We start from the raw sequence: 17,670 nt of genomic DNA on the forward strand, positions 1-17,670 counted from the left end.
CTTCGTAGCGCAGCACTTGCTTGGCGGGGCTGGGCGACGCAGCGCTCGTGCTGCGAGGCACCCCTCGCTGCCCGCGCGCGCGCGCCTGCCTTTACTCGCTCGCCTTGCTTCTTCGCCCATCCGCCCATGCATCATCGCAGCACTCGACGCAAGGCAGGGCGGCTGCCTTGTGCTCGCGTGCTACTCACCTTGCTGGCTGCATTTGTACTGCATGGGCGACGAGCTCCCTTGCTCGTCGTCGCATGCCCGCACTATACAACACCCCTTAAGGGTAACACGTAGCGTCCATTGCATTGTGCGTGCAAGTTTTATATGCGAATTGCATAAAAATTAAAACTTTTATTTCCAAAATTAATGACAAATTAATAAATCATATTAATTTAATAATTTTAGGGCGAAAAATCGAAAATTTATTAATCAATTAATTTCCGATTAACATGGATTCAAATCTCGGTCATAAAAATTTAAAATTTAACATAAATTAACAATTTTTATGGTGGTTTTTAATCATTGGTACCTAATTAAATTATTAATTAATTATGAAAATCAAATTAATTCTAAATTATTCGAATTTTAACAAATTAATCATAATTACAAATTAGGTTGTATAATTAACAAGGCTAGGCATTCAAACTTTTTAAACATATACTATAGGTCAATCAAAAATTCAAGATTTATCAACAAGAATCGCAAATATTTAATTTAACATCTTAAATTTACAAACTTTTGCTTTCGAAAACTAAAACCTCCGAAAACTCATAGTTAGGCTTCGAATTCGGGAATTCTGGGTTTCGGCGGAATTTGTCAAAATTTTAGAATGCCTTTTACATGCGGAATTGACACAAAAATCACTCGATTTGGATGAGTAACGAACATTCTGCCGAAAAACTGCGTACATATAATTAAATAAACGCAATTTGCAATTAATTAACAATTACGAAAATTAATCACCCCTTTTAATTCCTTGCAAATTTGTAATATTTAACCATGTTTATGCAATTTAGATTATGAAAATAATAAGAGGCTCGTGATACCACTGTTAGGTTATGATTCATATGACAAAACATAAATCATGCGGAAAAACCATAAAGCCAGGAAAGCATATTATTTACACATAATCATTTAGCATAGTTTAAATGCATACACTTTGTTGCGTGCCCTCCCTAGCTGCGCCCGAACCGAACAAGAACAAGTATTTAGGACTCCAAGTGTCGTCCCTCCGTAGATAGTCCACAGCACGTCCGGATCCGCCTTAAGCTTGACCAACTAGAATCGCCCTTAAGGTTGCTTAGGAATTTCGGCTATTTAGGTGCAAGTGTATGGCTGATTTTTCTTCAAAATCTTACCTTTAGAATACTTCAATTGTTTCTATAAATTATGACCCTAGGCACCTATTTATAGAGGTATGGAAAAGGAACTGGAATCCTATTAGGATACGAATTAATTAAACTAGAATCCTAATAGAACTCTTATTTAATTAATTTATCCTTTTAGGTTTAGGAATTTAATCATATGTCGAAACCTGATAGCTTTAGGATTCGTATAGTACACAAACACACACGCACGCACAACAGCCCACGAGGGGCGCCATGCGCGCGCGCGCAACCCGCGAGCTCGCAGCCCATTGCCACGAGGCCCACACGCTGCCGCAGCCTTGGCGCGCGCTGGGCCTGCCTTGCGGTGGGCCTGGCGCAGCCTTGGCTGGTGCGTTGTGGCGCGCTGGCTTGCTGGGCGATGGCCCGGCTTCGTGCTGGGCCTTCGTCTGGCAGGCCTCGTCCGATGCTAATTCGTACGATACGCTTCCGATTAATTTCCCGATTCCGGAATTCATTTCCGATACGAACAATATTTAATATTTCCGATTCCGGAATTAATTTCCGTTTCGAACAATTTTTTAATATTTCCGTTTCCGGAATTATTTTCCGATTCCGATAATATTTCCGATTCTGACAATATTTCCGATTCCGGTAATATTTCCATTTCCGATAATATTTTCCGATACATACCATGTTTCCGTTTCCGGCAACATCTACGACATGGATAATATTTATATTTCCGATACGATCCATATTTCCGTTTCCGGCAATATCATCGTTTCCGGAGTATTCATTTCTTGCTTGTGACGATCTCAGCTCCCACTGAAACCAAGATTCGTCGATTCCGAATATCCATAGATTGAGTATTTAATGCCATTAAATACTTGATCCGTTTACGTACTATTTGTGTGACCCTACGGGTTCAGTCAAGAGTAAGCTGTGGATTAATATCATTAATTCCACTTGAACTGAAGCGGCCTCTAACTAGGCATTCAGCTCACTTGATCTCACTGAACTATTAACTTGTTAATTAATACTGAACCGCATTTATTAGAAATAATATTATATGCATACTTGGACCAAGGGTATTATTTCCTTCAGTTATAACTTGGAAACTGACAATCTGAAAAATAAAACAATGAGGTATAAGTATTCATACATATATAGAAAAGGAAAAAAACCCAAAAGAATTACTATTACCATAAACAATAAGTGCCATACTTGAAGAAAAAAAATTCATTATAGGAATAGATTATGATGCCGTTGGAAAAGAATTGCGGATAATAACTTGCTGATTTACATGGTGGTCTTAAACATTTCAGAGGTCCTATGCTATTCACAAAAGTTGGGCCCCTGAATTTAAAATATGTCCATTTTTTTCATTTTAACTATGTTAAATATGCAGTACAGTGTAAAAAAACAGTAGTACTTTATATTTTTTGTTATTAAAAAGTAATAATAATAAAAAAAAATTAGTACTTTAAAGTTCAAAGTAGTATTTTCGTGCCCAGAAAAAAAATGAAGCAATATACTCCATCAAAATTGGCTAAATTGATTTCCAGCAAAAAAGAGGGTAAGTATGTAAAGTGCCTAACACTAATCAATTGTGATCTACACTATTCTGGATTGTGATCAGTACTTCAGTAGACTGCAGCCCCTTCGGTCCTATGTGTTGGAATCTTCCAAGCTTCAAAGTAATTAGAAAACTACCTAGGAATTCAATAATTCATCAAGAAAGATAGCAAACTCACGAAATACAGAAACAATAAGTGTAAATAATCAAAATATTCCCCCAAAATAAGAAAAACCATACCAGGAGGCAAGAGAAACTGTAAAAGTTCTAACTTTTGACTTTCGAGTTAACAGATACTCCATATCAAGTTTCAATTCACAAATATTCCCCAGTTTTTTTTATTTGTAAATAAATTAGGTGGTTTAATTGAGGGAGGTATGCAATTGATTGTTAGTTGATTTAACCAGAGTGTTTTGTGGGAGTTGGCTAGATGAAGGAGAAGAACTAATGGGCTTGTTTAGGTAATTAATTACAAGAATTAAATGTGAAACTGGTTCAGATAAGGATCATAGTCAGATAGTGCGGTGGTGACTGGTGAGAAATTTAAGAATACAAGTAGCAGATCTCCTATCATAACTAAAGAGCAAGGATAATTTGATTTGTCTGTAGGCTTAAATTTCATTTCACGGAAGGTTTCAAACAAGCAACATTGACGTCTTCACAATTCGGAAGCCTAAGGACCTAATGTATTAAAAGAATGATAAGAAGAAATCCATTTAGGCTGGCCCGTTGCAGATGGGATATTATTACAGTGTTAGCATTGCACTTAGGAAAAGCTCCTAGATTATAGGAATTGTCCTTATATGGGGCATGTTCTCGTAATAGCCCTCTCACTTGTAATGTTCTGGACCTTTTGTGCCTTTCACAAGAATTTTATGGCAAAACTTATAGTCATGATGGGAATGCTTTACCTACGATATTGAAGGAGGAGGTAATATACGAACACTTAAAGAGTTTAGTTGGTAACTCTTTACTTATTTAAATGTCTCATTCAGAAAATAGATTGTCTTCCTTTAAAATGTTAAAGAAAAGATGCGTCATGTTGAAGAAACTCTCAAACCTAAGAGAAGCTGATGCTGCTCTATTAGGTAGGAGAAGCTGTTGTAGCTCTAAACCTTTACATAACTGGGATGCAGAGCTAGGAGAAGCTGCTGCAGCTCTATTAGCTATGAAGGCTGCATATAATCAAGGATTGGGAGGAGTAATAGTGGAGGGTGATGCCCAAATATTATTAAGTCACTCAAGAATGAAAATACGAGAAGTGAATCACATTCTCTCGTTCAATATGGTATGAAGGTTTAGGGATTCAGGAAAGGTTTAGAGCGGCTAACACGAAGCCTAGGAAAAACTGCTTCTGTTTTAAAGGAGAATGCTTATGTTTCATGAAAGGTTTAGAGCAGCTACACGAAGTCTAGGAAAAACTGCTTCAGTTTCAGCACGACAATCATAGAGCAACCTAAAAAGTTGGCACCTTGGACACATTTCTATATCAATTGGACGATCATCTTTAATAGAAATATATATGTTTCCTATCTGATAGTTAGCAGGTTCTTTGCACTCACACACCAACCCCACCCTTGATCCGTACATATGCCAGGAAAAGAAGAAAAAAGAAGGAACATATGAGCAGAGTATTCCTCCGTCTATTCGGAACTTGGTCGGATAACTGGAACTCTTTCAGAGTAGTAACAGCTTATCAGGAAACATTCCTAGTGAATTATTCAGTCTGAAAAGAAACATTCCTAATGATTGTAAATGAACATTGTTTCTGCTTAATGTGTGCAAGAGGGTGGAAAGTGCTTTCAGGAGAACAATGAAATGTGTAATGGGTACATTTACGTTCATTTATAAGAAATTACTAACTCTAGAGTCAAGAATAGTATTAGGTGATTAGCTTTTCATGTGTTTAGGGCCAATCATTGAATAAATGCTTAAAGGACTGGTGAATACGACCACCGCATGTCCGCATTAGCGTTTTACAAGAAAACTTATCTCTGATTCAGAAAATATAATTATTGAGTGGCTGTCTTAAGCTCGTAATTAACAATATTCTTATGCTAAGGTTCCTACTCTTCCTAGGGCCTGGCTAATTAAATCATTGCAGCCAGTTCATGATTTCATTCATGTGTGAGAACCTTTTACACATATTAATAACAGAAAATTAAGTACTTGTACTTGGAGACTGATGCCACTGTTCTTCTAGATTTTAAAGTCACAATTCCACCTCTGCAATTATTAATGAAATGTGCATGTGATTGACAAGATTTCCTGATATAATCATAATTACTACAAGAACTCCTATAAAATTTGTTACTGCTACATTTGTTCTTTTTGTAACCGAGACAATTATTTTCAAATAGTGTGAGTACAATACAGAACTGGAAATGTCCTAGCTTTCGATCCAAAACAGCACTGCTTGTTTCATTATTCGTAAACACTTGCATATGATTATATGAACATCTAGATTATTGGCAGTTAACCAGATTTTGGTGTAATTAAAAGCATGATCAAAACTCGGTACAAGGAAGAAAAGCATCACAATTTGGATTCTACATCATTTTTATTCAACAAGAGTTATACTCGGGTTTACCTGATCACTAGGCTTAGTCTGCAAGAGACTAAAAGCATCATGTCCTCTTCCCCATCCAGAAGACTGTTAGAATTCCACTCGTATGGATGCATTGATGGCTCGAACCAATCTTCGTTTGCTCATTCATGTCAATGTCTACATCACATCATATCTCTCCGGTTGTGGACTGTAAGCATGAGTTTGGATGGATGCCATCTAAACACGCATAATGCCAAGAATATCGCGAATTGGCAAAATCGATCAATACAGAAAAACAGTCGAAGATCTACAAAAAAAACTATATTTTCAATCAAACAATAAAAAAACAAATGCATTAACACTGTCGCCTATTAATAGGAGCTTGATGAGATAATCATAATCAATGCGAGATCTCGAAGGTGGAGCATCTATTAATCCTACAAAAAGATTATCTCATCAAGCTCCTATTAATAGGCGACAGTGTTAATACATTTGAAGAAACTATGCAGTGTAGATCAAAGATCAAAACAACATATTCTTGAAACACTTGAAACACGATTGCGCATCAAGGGTCGCCTAAGGAGAATTGAGACTAGTAAGATAAAGTGAAAGCATCCTAAAGAAATATCTCACTTCCAGTTGGTATTATGTTTTTTTTAAAATTAAATAAGTACATTAGAAGATAAAGTGATAAGCATCCTAGTGTAGTTTTCCAAAATTCTAGAAAACGTAATACTCTAGTGCAATAATGAAATCCAAATAATCCAACAATCTATTATCAAAATAGAGAATCAAAACCCAATTATAATATAAATACTCACTACATACGTGAACCAATTCAGAGGAACAAATCCCTAAAACCCTAAAAATCAATCCTAATCGAATGCAAATCCCCTTCACCACAAAACCGTTCAAGAAAACTAATTAACAATAATCCAACACTTAAAACGCAAATTACGAACAACCAAACATAAAATAAACAGATATCGCACATTTTACGGATGGATTACCTTGAAATTCTCTTTCGCCATTAGAAGAAGAACTGAAGGGCGGAGGAAAGGCCGTCACCTGAAGGAAATCGCCACCACCGTAATCGCCGCCATATGATTGATTTTTGTAGGCTGGTCTCGCCATCTATTAGGGTCTTGAGGCTTGAGGATTTGCACAGTGAAGAGAAGCCAGGGAAGGAAAAAATGCGGGGTTTTTTTCATTTTTGTTTAAGGTTTTTTTTCCTCCTAAACGTTTTAATAGCAAGCAGTAATTTGAGAGCTCGTACGATTTAATATGACAGCGCTTTTTATATAAGCGCAATAATAATTTGTACATATGATAGTGTTTTTTATATAAGCGCTATAATATGTTATTTTTTATACTTTTGATAGCGGAAGAGGTAAAAACGCTATTATAAAAACGCTATTAAATGACATTTCTGTAGTAGTGGCACAGTGCTTTTCTGGAGTCATATCCTTTGAGTAATAGCTGGGGATGGGATGGTCAACTACATATTCAATGTTGTTCCACCTGAGGACTTGCCGAAGCTTCCTCTCCCAATCAAGAAAGTTTGATAGGTTCAATTTTACATCCAGGATTTCAGTTACTTTGAGTTTTGTTTTGATCGCGACCATTTTGATTACTACAATCGAAAAGAATTTGCAATAAATAACCATTCATACAATTCAATAACTTTGAAATAAAAGCAAAACATGCAATCATTAAAGCTATTAAAACATTTCATTCATGAAAAAAGCAAAAACATGGTCCAAAATGAATGAAACGATTCCAAGACCCCAAAAGTCCTAAATCCTTAAGCAGCTTTAGCATGTCTTAAGTAGTTTAAGATTTTAGGTAAGCAAAACCTATTGCTATTAATCTCCAAATTACTCTTGGTTAATAAATTAATGCCATAATTTATCCCATTGCCACAACTTAATGTCATTGTTGTTTGAGTTGTAACCACAATCAACGTGCCCCTTTAGGACGCCTTACCACCTAAGTCAACTAAAATAACACCTCGCTTTAGCATAAACCTACTATCTTAGATCCCTAGATTTTTGTAAGTGTTGATTTGGAAGGCAATTTTTAAACTCAATATTACCTGGACCTAGTTGTTTCTATGTTGGTTCGATTATTTAGTGAACTTAAAACTAATCGATTCATAGGAAATAACCTGTTCATGCAAAGCATACATACATTCATACATTCACGCATAATAAATATATATATATATATATATATATATATATATATATATATATATATATATATATATATATATATATATATATATATATATATATAGAAGTGCATAAATAAATGGTGATCTATTATGGCCCAAAATATCTTGTATTGAAGCATCCAATCTTCATCACCTCTTTGTTAGCTTGGCATCGTCTTGAATCTTCGTTCAAATGCTAACTTAAAGTTCTAAACTTAGAAATAATTGAAAATCATAAATTACATCAAAATTTCCATGGTACGCAGACCATATTTAAAACTTTACATTCAAAGATAGAACGGTATGCAGACCGTATTTAACTATCCTAAATTGGCCATACTAGTCACTTGGAGTACCTGCATTACATAAAATATATATATTCTATGCATTCACCCATTCGTATGCTAAAACGAATGGCCCATATTAATATGGAAGTATTTACGTGAATTAATTAAAATTCACGTTCACATAAACGCGTCCTAAAAGATTAATCAATTTCCAAATTATTAATCCTTACACTTTATTCTAATTAAAATTGAATTTAATAAAAATAATGCGACCTACTAAAAAAATTAAAAATAATTATTTCATTTTAATTTCATTTAGTGGCTCCCACTCAAACCAATAATTATTCCGGATAATTAATTATGAAATATTAAATTAAAACTCGCGGCCCGGCCCAAGCAAATAAAATATTAAATTAAATATCCCGTTAGCCCAAATTAATGCAAATAAGTCAAGCCCAACAAAAAAAAAATTGTCATGTGTTTACTTGGGCTAGGCTTGCGCCCAGCCCATTAGCATTGCGTGGCCTACGAGGCACACGAGCATAGCCCGCAGCCATTGCAGCCATCGCATGGCCTACGAGGCATGCGAGCATAGCCCGCTCCCATCGCATGCCAGCGCACGCGTACCCGCAGCATCGCTGCTGCCCTACGTGCCTTGCTCGACTCGTCGTAGCGCATCGCTGCACCATCGCAAGGGCTTGCGCCCTGCAATGCGCGCAACACACGCCCTTGACCTCTCGCCCAGCGCGCGCGGCACGTAGCGTGCATGCTGCTGCCCGCGTCGCTGCGACTCGATTGCGCACGGTAGCTCGCATGGCTCATCGAGCCACACGCCCACCAAACACATGTGTTCGTGCCTTTGGTTCGTGATACGGACCAACTTAATTAAAATTTAATTTAATTTCACGAACTTGCATTAATTTTATTTTTCAAAAAGTTACGATTTTTATTTTCGAAAAACAACGATTTTTAACGATTCAATAAACTTTAACGACAATCCAATTTCGTAAAATTATTAAATCAAGGGCTAACAATATTCAAACTTTTAAGAACGAACGAATCAAAATTTAAAGTTTGAACTTTTAATTAATAAAATCCGAAGCTTTAAATCGTTCATAAACATTTAAATTTCAGATTTTAGTAATTTGGTTTAAGTGCGATTAAAATTAACGAAACCATTCAAAATTTTAATCCAATAATTTTTAAAATTGGCCACTGACCCATGAAATCATATCCCCTTTCCCAATTAACCGAATTATTAAACCAAAATTAATTAAAATTCAATTAGTGTTTCAAATTTTACAAATTGGGGAAAGGCAAAATTAGGGTTTATACTTATCGGAAAAATATGAAACTTTTACCATAGATCAAGAATATACCTAAAAACATTGTGTCAAAATTTCAAGCAATTCCGAGTAGTTTAGGTCGACCTTTTAATTAAATTACTGTCCGACAGTTTTAATTTTTAATGAAAAATTAACAAAAACGCCCAAAAAACGATACTTCGAGGCCTGTTTTCGCAATTCTATTCGCATGAGTTGATCATAGAAAATCTTTTTCCATCAGATTAGGGTTTTAAAACTCGAAAACACAAACATTTTTTATTTCGGACCTGATTATTACACAATTCATCCAATAATTCGTAAAAGTTCCGAAAAATCAACAAAAAATCCAAATTTTTCGACAGATGCAAAAACAATAATAATCATGCTAATTCATGCTTTGAATACATAAGGATCATGATACACTATAGGGGAATACAGTTAAACATAATAACATGTGCGGAACAATCCCCAAAGCCAGGAAACATGTATAAAGCACAGATTAAGCAAACTTATATTCGAAGCGTGTTTTCCACAATAATATGTCAACGAACACGAACAAAGAACTCCACTTGTCGTTCCTCTACTTGGTTCACCGACACGTTCAGATCCGTCTTGATTATTGTAGCTTAGACAATTGATCAAGATACTTTGCTTTTTGGGATGAACACACTGTGGAGGCACAGAGAGAATTAGGGTTCTATGTTTTCTCCTAGGGTTGTGTGTAAACTGAATTGTGATTGTGCTAAGTTGGAAATTAGGTTTTAAGGTTATTTACATAACCTTACTAACCGACCAAGCCAAGAGGCAAGGCCGGCTAGCAAGCCCGCATGCCAAAACACACGGACACGCACAACGAAGGGGTCGTGGGCCACGCTTGCTGCTGTGTCGTGGTCTCGGCCCGGACGCACGCGCACAGCCCTCGCCTCTTGGGCCTCGCTGCTGCTGCCCTTTGCTTGCTCGCCTATGCGCGCGCCCATGGGCCTCGAGTGCTTCGTGCACTTGGCTCGTGGGCCGCTCCTTGTATTCGCGATTAAATATATTTCCGATATATTTATTTATCGTTTCGTATACGACGAATCACCGTCGTACAATACGATTTATTCGTGTCGCCTAGCTTACGAATATTCGCGATACGATATACGATTCCGATGAAAAGTCGTATCGTATAATACGTTTCCAACTTAAATCCTGAAAAGCTATTAAATGAATTTCCGATTCATTTAATCCGGTGATCTTTTACGTGTCATTGGTGTGACCTTGTTGGTTCAGTCAAGAGTAAGTTGTGAGTTCAATATCCATTAGAACTCACTGATCCGAAGCATTGCTCCAGCTAGCTGTTCCGATCACTTGATCTCACTGAATTAATTGTTCGCAATTAATCTGAACCTTGGTATTAGACTTAATGCACCTTGGGTGAAGGACATATTTCCTTCACATCACAGGGTCATTAAGGCAAAGGCCATGACCAAAAGACACAAAGCACGTAGTCAGCAAAAGCTGAGTACTTACAAGGCTAGAGTGAAATGAAACTATAATCATGCATCACTCGCTAAAGTAATAATCAACATGCAAAGCCATTTAATAATCAACACGTAAATCATGAATACAAGACTCGACTCTTTACTCACAATTTAATTAGAATAAGCTTCGAACGGGCCAAAAGAATATTCCATAAAGGAAGGGTATTGGGTGCCAACCAAACACCATAATAAATAATAAATATCGGACCATACCGAGTGTCGGGCCATACCGACGAAATTCCAGCGCATAATTTAAATGAAACAACGTCTTGTATCATTAGTAGGAGATCAAGCTTTCCGGCAAGTCTCCCCCCATTATTCATACTCAAGGTATATACGTTCCAAGAGTTTTGAAGCTTGTTCCGGTTGCACTTTACGTTTATTAATATTTTATTAAGGCGAACTCGAGACTCGAACACAACTTACATACATACAATTAATAAACGACAACCAAACAATCTCATTTTAATCTTTTAGGACTTGTGATCAATAAGCAAGACGCAGTGAAATTACTACCAAGTTCATTCTCACAAAAGGTGAGATTCCACATCATGCCTATTAACATGAGGGTTGTTCCCTTGCACGACAAATCCTAATTCATTTCATACAAACATTCCCAACTGAACCCTACATATGCGGTGGCTTACGTGAGCTAACCCTTCACATGTGGTAAAATAAATAGTACAACGTGGTACGGATAATTGGCTCAAAAGTATGCTAGACATCCCGTACAATAGCGTAACTATAAATAATTCATCCCTTGCATGTGAAATAAACCATACATGCAAAAATATTGAACAACATGATTGACAATGAAATCCATACTCATAATAATCCCAACATGCTTGTTCAACCAATAATTCAACAATTCCAATATAGTAATCCACATGATCGTTCATCAAAGTAAATATGAATCCACATAATATAATTCACATCAACAACAATCATGTAAATCTCTTTGACAAATGGTGGTCGCCCTAGACTTGTACGTACCTGGAATACCTAAGTACGGGGGCCACTTTGCGAATCACAACTTACTAGAAATCAACTCCTATAAACACAATGGAGAAACTTTATTATTATCCATGTTTACTAAATTTCCAGCAACTATTTAAGATTCTAAATCCTTTGGTTTAATTAGAAATTAATCGTTATTCGTTAAATTAATAGTCTCAAATAGTCAACTCAAGTCCTAGCATAATAACATTGACTTTTTAGCTTTAAAATCATTAAAATAAACTCTTTAAAGCTTATAAACAATCTAAAAATTTAAGTTGATTCCCATAATTTAAATCCTTGTTAAATTATGTGAATCAATCTATTGATCACTCGGAATTAAAATCCTACAAATAACTTATTAATAAAACCATGTTTCGACCTTAAAAATTGACACTTTAATAAGTCATTAAATCTGAAAATTACAATATTTCAATTCAAAACATTCTTCAATAATTCAAACATACAAATCATCAAAATTCGGTGTTCATAACCGATCCTAGCATTTTAATTAATCAAAAACCAATAATAATCATATAATTTAAAATACGGAGTTGAAATTGAAGGAAATAATGCCCTTGGTCCAAGTATGCATTCTATGTTAAGTCTAATAAATGCGGTTCAGTATTAATTAACAAGTTAATAATTCAGTGAGATCAAGTGAGCTGAATGCCGAGCTAGAGGCCGCTTCAGTTCAAGTGGAATTAATGATATTAATCCACAGCTTACTCTTGACTGAACCCGTAGGGTCACACAAATAGTACGTAAACGGATCAAGTATTTAATGGCATTAAATATTCTATCTATGGATATTCGGAATCGACGGATCTTGGTTTCAGTGGGAGCTGAGATCGTCAAAGGCAAGAAATGAATACTCCGGAAACGATGATATTGCCGGAAACGGAAATATGGATCGTATCGGAAATATAAATATTATCCAAGTCGTAGATGTTGCCGGAAACGGAAACATGGTACGTATCGGAAAATATTATCGGAAATGGAAATATTGCCGGAATCGGAAATATTGCCGGAAACGGAAATATTGTAAGAATCGGAAATATTATCGGAATCGGAAAATAATTCCGGAATCGGAAATATTAAATATTGTTCGTATCGGAAATGAATTCCGGAACCGGGAATTTAATCGGAAGCGTATCGTACGAATAAGCATCGGACGAGGCCTGCCGGACGAGGGCCCAGCACGAAGCCAGACCATCGCCCAGCAAGCCAAGCGCGCCACACGAACAGCCAAGGCCACGCCAGGCCCAGCGCAAGGCCAGGCCCAGCAGGCCATGGCAGCGCGCGCAGCGCGCGCAGCGATGGGCTGCGAGCTGTGATGCTGCTCGCGTGGGCTTGCGGCTCGCGTGGGCCGATCGACCGTGTGGGCTGTGCGCGGGCATGGCCTGCACGCTTGCGGGTCATGCTCGTGTAGAGTTTGTGTTCACATACGAAACATAAAGAGTATAGGATTTGTTTAATGATTAAAATTCCTAATCCTAAAAGATGAAGTCGGGCCATACTAGATCACATTTATCTTATGCATGTTTTAAGATATTTATTGCTTTTAAATATGTCTTAAAATGCATGAGATTGTGGCTTGATTATGTTGCATGATTAAGGATTTTAGTTCACTTAAAATCTAACCAACATAGTAAGAGCCTTAAGTTCCAAACTTAAAAAATTGAGTTATAAGGTGCCATGCCAAAATATACACTTGCTTGGATATCCTTTACATCAATCTAGTAATAGTTTTCGCTCAGCGAGGTGTTACTTATTGGTCCTAAAGGGGCAAGGTACACAAATAATTGTGAGTACATGTTAGTTTTGGTGAAACTCAACGATATAAGTAAGGATTCCTTTTATGTCGTGGAAAAATCGATAGGTTTACCTAATAAGTTCTTAGACGTACCTATCAACCAAGAATAGTTTCTAGACTATTACCAAAAGGCTTTTGCTTACCTAAAATGTTTTAGAATTGAGTCGACAAACTGTGCTTAATTCTTCAATGGTTTTAGGGTCTTGGAATCATTTTATTCACACCTGCCGGAACACATAATTCGAATAAAATGCTAATGACTTGTTTAAATTGCATGATTGCTTTCATTTTCAAGTTATTATTCATGATAAATGTTTAGACTTTGCATGCTTCAATGAATGTTTTAATTATTGTTTATAATTAAATATCTTGCACTGCGGTAAATCCTTTTAGAAAGGTAACAGTAAATTTCCTCGATTGGTAGTGAATTCAAGAACAATTCACGGAAATGAGAGAAAATGAGCGATTTAAAATGTACGTTTCTTTTAGCGACTTTTATGGTTGTTTTCGAGTATCAAAGTCGAATGGCAAACCGATTGGTGCTTGTGAATTCAAAATACAATGTAGTTTTGAGATCATAAAGCATTGAGTTTAAACACTCAGCTTTACCAATGGTTAACAACCTAATACCTTTGTCCATTTAATTCTCGAATGAGTCTAGTCCCTAGACAGTCGAATAGATTGATGCTTAGAGAACTTTAGAAGCTTCTGGTAAGATCATCTAGTTGAAACAGAATATTCAACATAAATAAAATGGTAAGAACTCTGTTGGAATGACATCGGACATGTCTAACAAAGTATAAAAGTCAACACTATAGAATTCAATTCTTAAGACTATAAGAAAGGGTACAAGAAATAGGAAAACAAGGAACAAATGAAAGGAATTTACGATTCCGTTTCTACCGATAAGTTTATGTTTAAAGAGAAGTGACCTGGCAATCAAACTTCCTTGGTATCATATACCGCTTGAGGTTCTTACTTCGGTAATAACTCAAACAATGGAAGCTAGGCTACACTAATGACCTACAAGTGGGAAATGAAGCATGGAAATGCTACATTAGTTGTAGGGTCATCTAGTTTGTTTTAAGTCCTTTCAAAGGCTGGAACTTAATGGATATTTTGTTCCATAATCAGCATACCTAAATTTCTGTTTCAAACACAGAAAGACTCACATTCAGAAGAATAAAAACAATGTTTGTTTGTTTATTTGAATGAAATGGTCATTTACGGGTTGAGTCAATATGCTTGATTAAAACAAACAACTCTTTAAAAATAAAAACTTTACTAGGTTCAAATCAAACCCTTGATTTGAGTTCCACTAATCTTTGGCATTGTTGCTTAGACCATATCAACAAGTTAATATTCAAAAGCTCTATTTTAATGGACTTTTGAAAGTTCATTGATTTCTAGATCAATTTAAGACGACTAGTCTTGTTGAAAGTAACAAAAGATATGAACTATTGTTAGAACGCCTAGACAATAGAGTTCAAAGCTAAAGAAAGATTTTATGACTTTATTATTTCACATGGATTTGAGTGAATATAGGTTTATTGACTCAAATGTGATATAAGTTGAATCTGTTTGGGTAGTTCCAAGATTCAGAAGTATAAAATCCACTTGGCAAGAAATCATAAAGATCTAGGTTAGATCATGTTGATGATTACTTGAGACCAAATATGATCATCAATGGTTGTGTGTTGTAATTTCACAATCTAGGTCCATAAGATATGGCATATCTTAGTTGGAATAATCGAAGTCAATTAGTACTTGATTCGATTAATGATGAATCATAAAGACTTTTCCTATAATTTCTAAAACAAAATGCTCAACTACCACCAAACTAAACCAAATTCGTCAAAGCTATTGAAAAGTAATTTCATAATAACTTTTCATAAAATATATCTAGAGAGTTGCATAACTCAGTGGGAGCTTAGTGTTTGTCATTCGACAAACTAAGGCCCAAGTATAGATATATGTTTCATTGTGATTTATTCAAATGAGACACAAGGGTATTGTTTCTACCACGAATTTTTGAGAACATAATGTTTGTTTGCTCGAAATAATGTCCTTTTGGAGATTCGTTTCCAAAATGACAAGTGGGAGAAAATAGACCTCGAAAGTCTTCGAGGCGAACAACAAACATAAACGGACATTCCGGAGGCTTTTCGAAGTTCTTTAGAAAATCCGAACACGTATTCTCTAAGGACTTTAGAAGTGGCTTTAAAGAATAGACATCTCTTAGAAGACTTTGCGTCTTGCTTCAAGGAGAACAGAATATTCAGAGGACTTTCAAGTGGCTATTGATATTCTATTGTTTGATGTTCTATACCCAAGTAGGCATAGAGTTCAAATCACTGAAACTATGAGATTCTTCTATTAGATAGTGAAGAAACATGGAGTTCAGGTCACTGAAACTATGCAATTCTTCTATTAGATAGTGAAGAAACCTACAACTTGCAGTCAAACTATTATCATGTAGATTAATGAGTTTGTGACCTGTAAGAAAGCTATAACGAAACCCAGATTCCCTAAAATGGTTAGAGGCCATATATAGACTCAAATGTTTTAGATGGTTAAAGGCCATAAAACATAACCAATGTTTTGATGACAAAATTGAAATTTTGTTGATTTGCAAGAATAGTTTCACACCTATTAGTTGCAAGTTGGTTTTAAGGATAAAAACCATCAAACATGGAATTGTGTTCACACACAAAGCTAGATTAGTTGCTAAAGGTTACAAGCAAATTCATGGCTTGGATTGTGTTGAAACCTCATGCATAATCATAATGCTCAAGTCTATAATTCAAGCAATGATTGCATATTGGTACATATGACAATTGGATGACAAAACGTATTCCTCAATCAAATGATGGAAGAAACTATGTACATGGAATGTCATAGGATTTGTGGATCCAAATAAATGCTTGAAAAGAAAGCTAGCTTACGAAATCTAAGTACAGATTTAAGCAAGCAATTGGGAGTTGGAACTGTATTTTAGTGAAGCTAATAAGTATTTTAGTTTCATAAAATGTACATGATTCTTATAGATATATAAGAAGTGTAGTGGGAGTACATAAAACTTAATTGGTCCTATGTGTATCACACACATATCTCTCTATTGTGAAATAACATTCAAATGCTAATGACTTAGATTTGAAATTATTCATCAATGACGGACCAAGGCGAAACTTAGTTCATACTGGGTACTAAGATCTATTTACAAAGATCTTATGATATTGTTTTGGATTAAGTAATGGCATTTACTAAATCAAACACGAAAGACTCCATTGGAGATATTCGACCCATGTTAATAATCTAAGTAATGAATGTTTGAACTATGTATAAGCATTTACTAAGTTAAACATCAAAGGATCTAAGTAAGATTCTTAACCTATATTATATGTCAAAGAATTTAGCTGGATTTAGTATCTGCTGAAACTAGATGAGCTAAAGTTACATGAATAGAATTCAATTGGGAATTATTCTGCAAAAGAATTTATCATGTATGATATAATATGAGGATCGCCAAAAACGTATCGTATGACTTTAGGCATGACGAACATATATCAATCTCTATTGATCTAAGTGAAGATCAACTAGATTGAGATCAAGAATACTTATGGTACTTAAAAAGGTACATAGGAATAGTTCTTGATTCAAGGAAATAAAGATATGCTAAATATTGATGCTACACGCATAAACACTGGCAAAGGATCAAGCATTGATAAGGACGAGCTATAGAGCATCGTGTTTTGAAATGGCAACATGGATTGGAGACCATGAGTTGTTGCGTGGGATATTAAAATATTAATTTCTATGTTCTAAGATACAGCTGGAAAGTATTCCACATATCTTTGAACTGCTTGGATAAGTAATTCCAAACAAAGCATCACTAACAACCTATAAAGTTGAAGTAAAAGTACTTATTGCCTAAGCAGCAATAAAACAGGGTTGTTTATGTTAAAGAGTTCTTCATTGAACTTGGGTAGATCACATGTCTGTTGACTTAATAGTTCTTCTTTGCAAAATGCGTAGAACCACTATTGTAGCAAGAAAGACTAGATCACAAAATAA

Source organism: Spinacia oleracea, chromosome 4 (assembly GCF_020520425.1).
Source record: "Spinacia oleracea cultivar Varoflay chromosome 4, BTI_SOV_V1, whole genome shotgun sequence".
Classification (NCBI taxonomy): domain Eukaryota; kingdom Viridiplantae; phylum Streptophyta; class Magnoliopsida; order Caryophyllales; family Amaranthaceae; genus Spinacia; species Spinacia oleracea.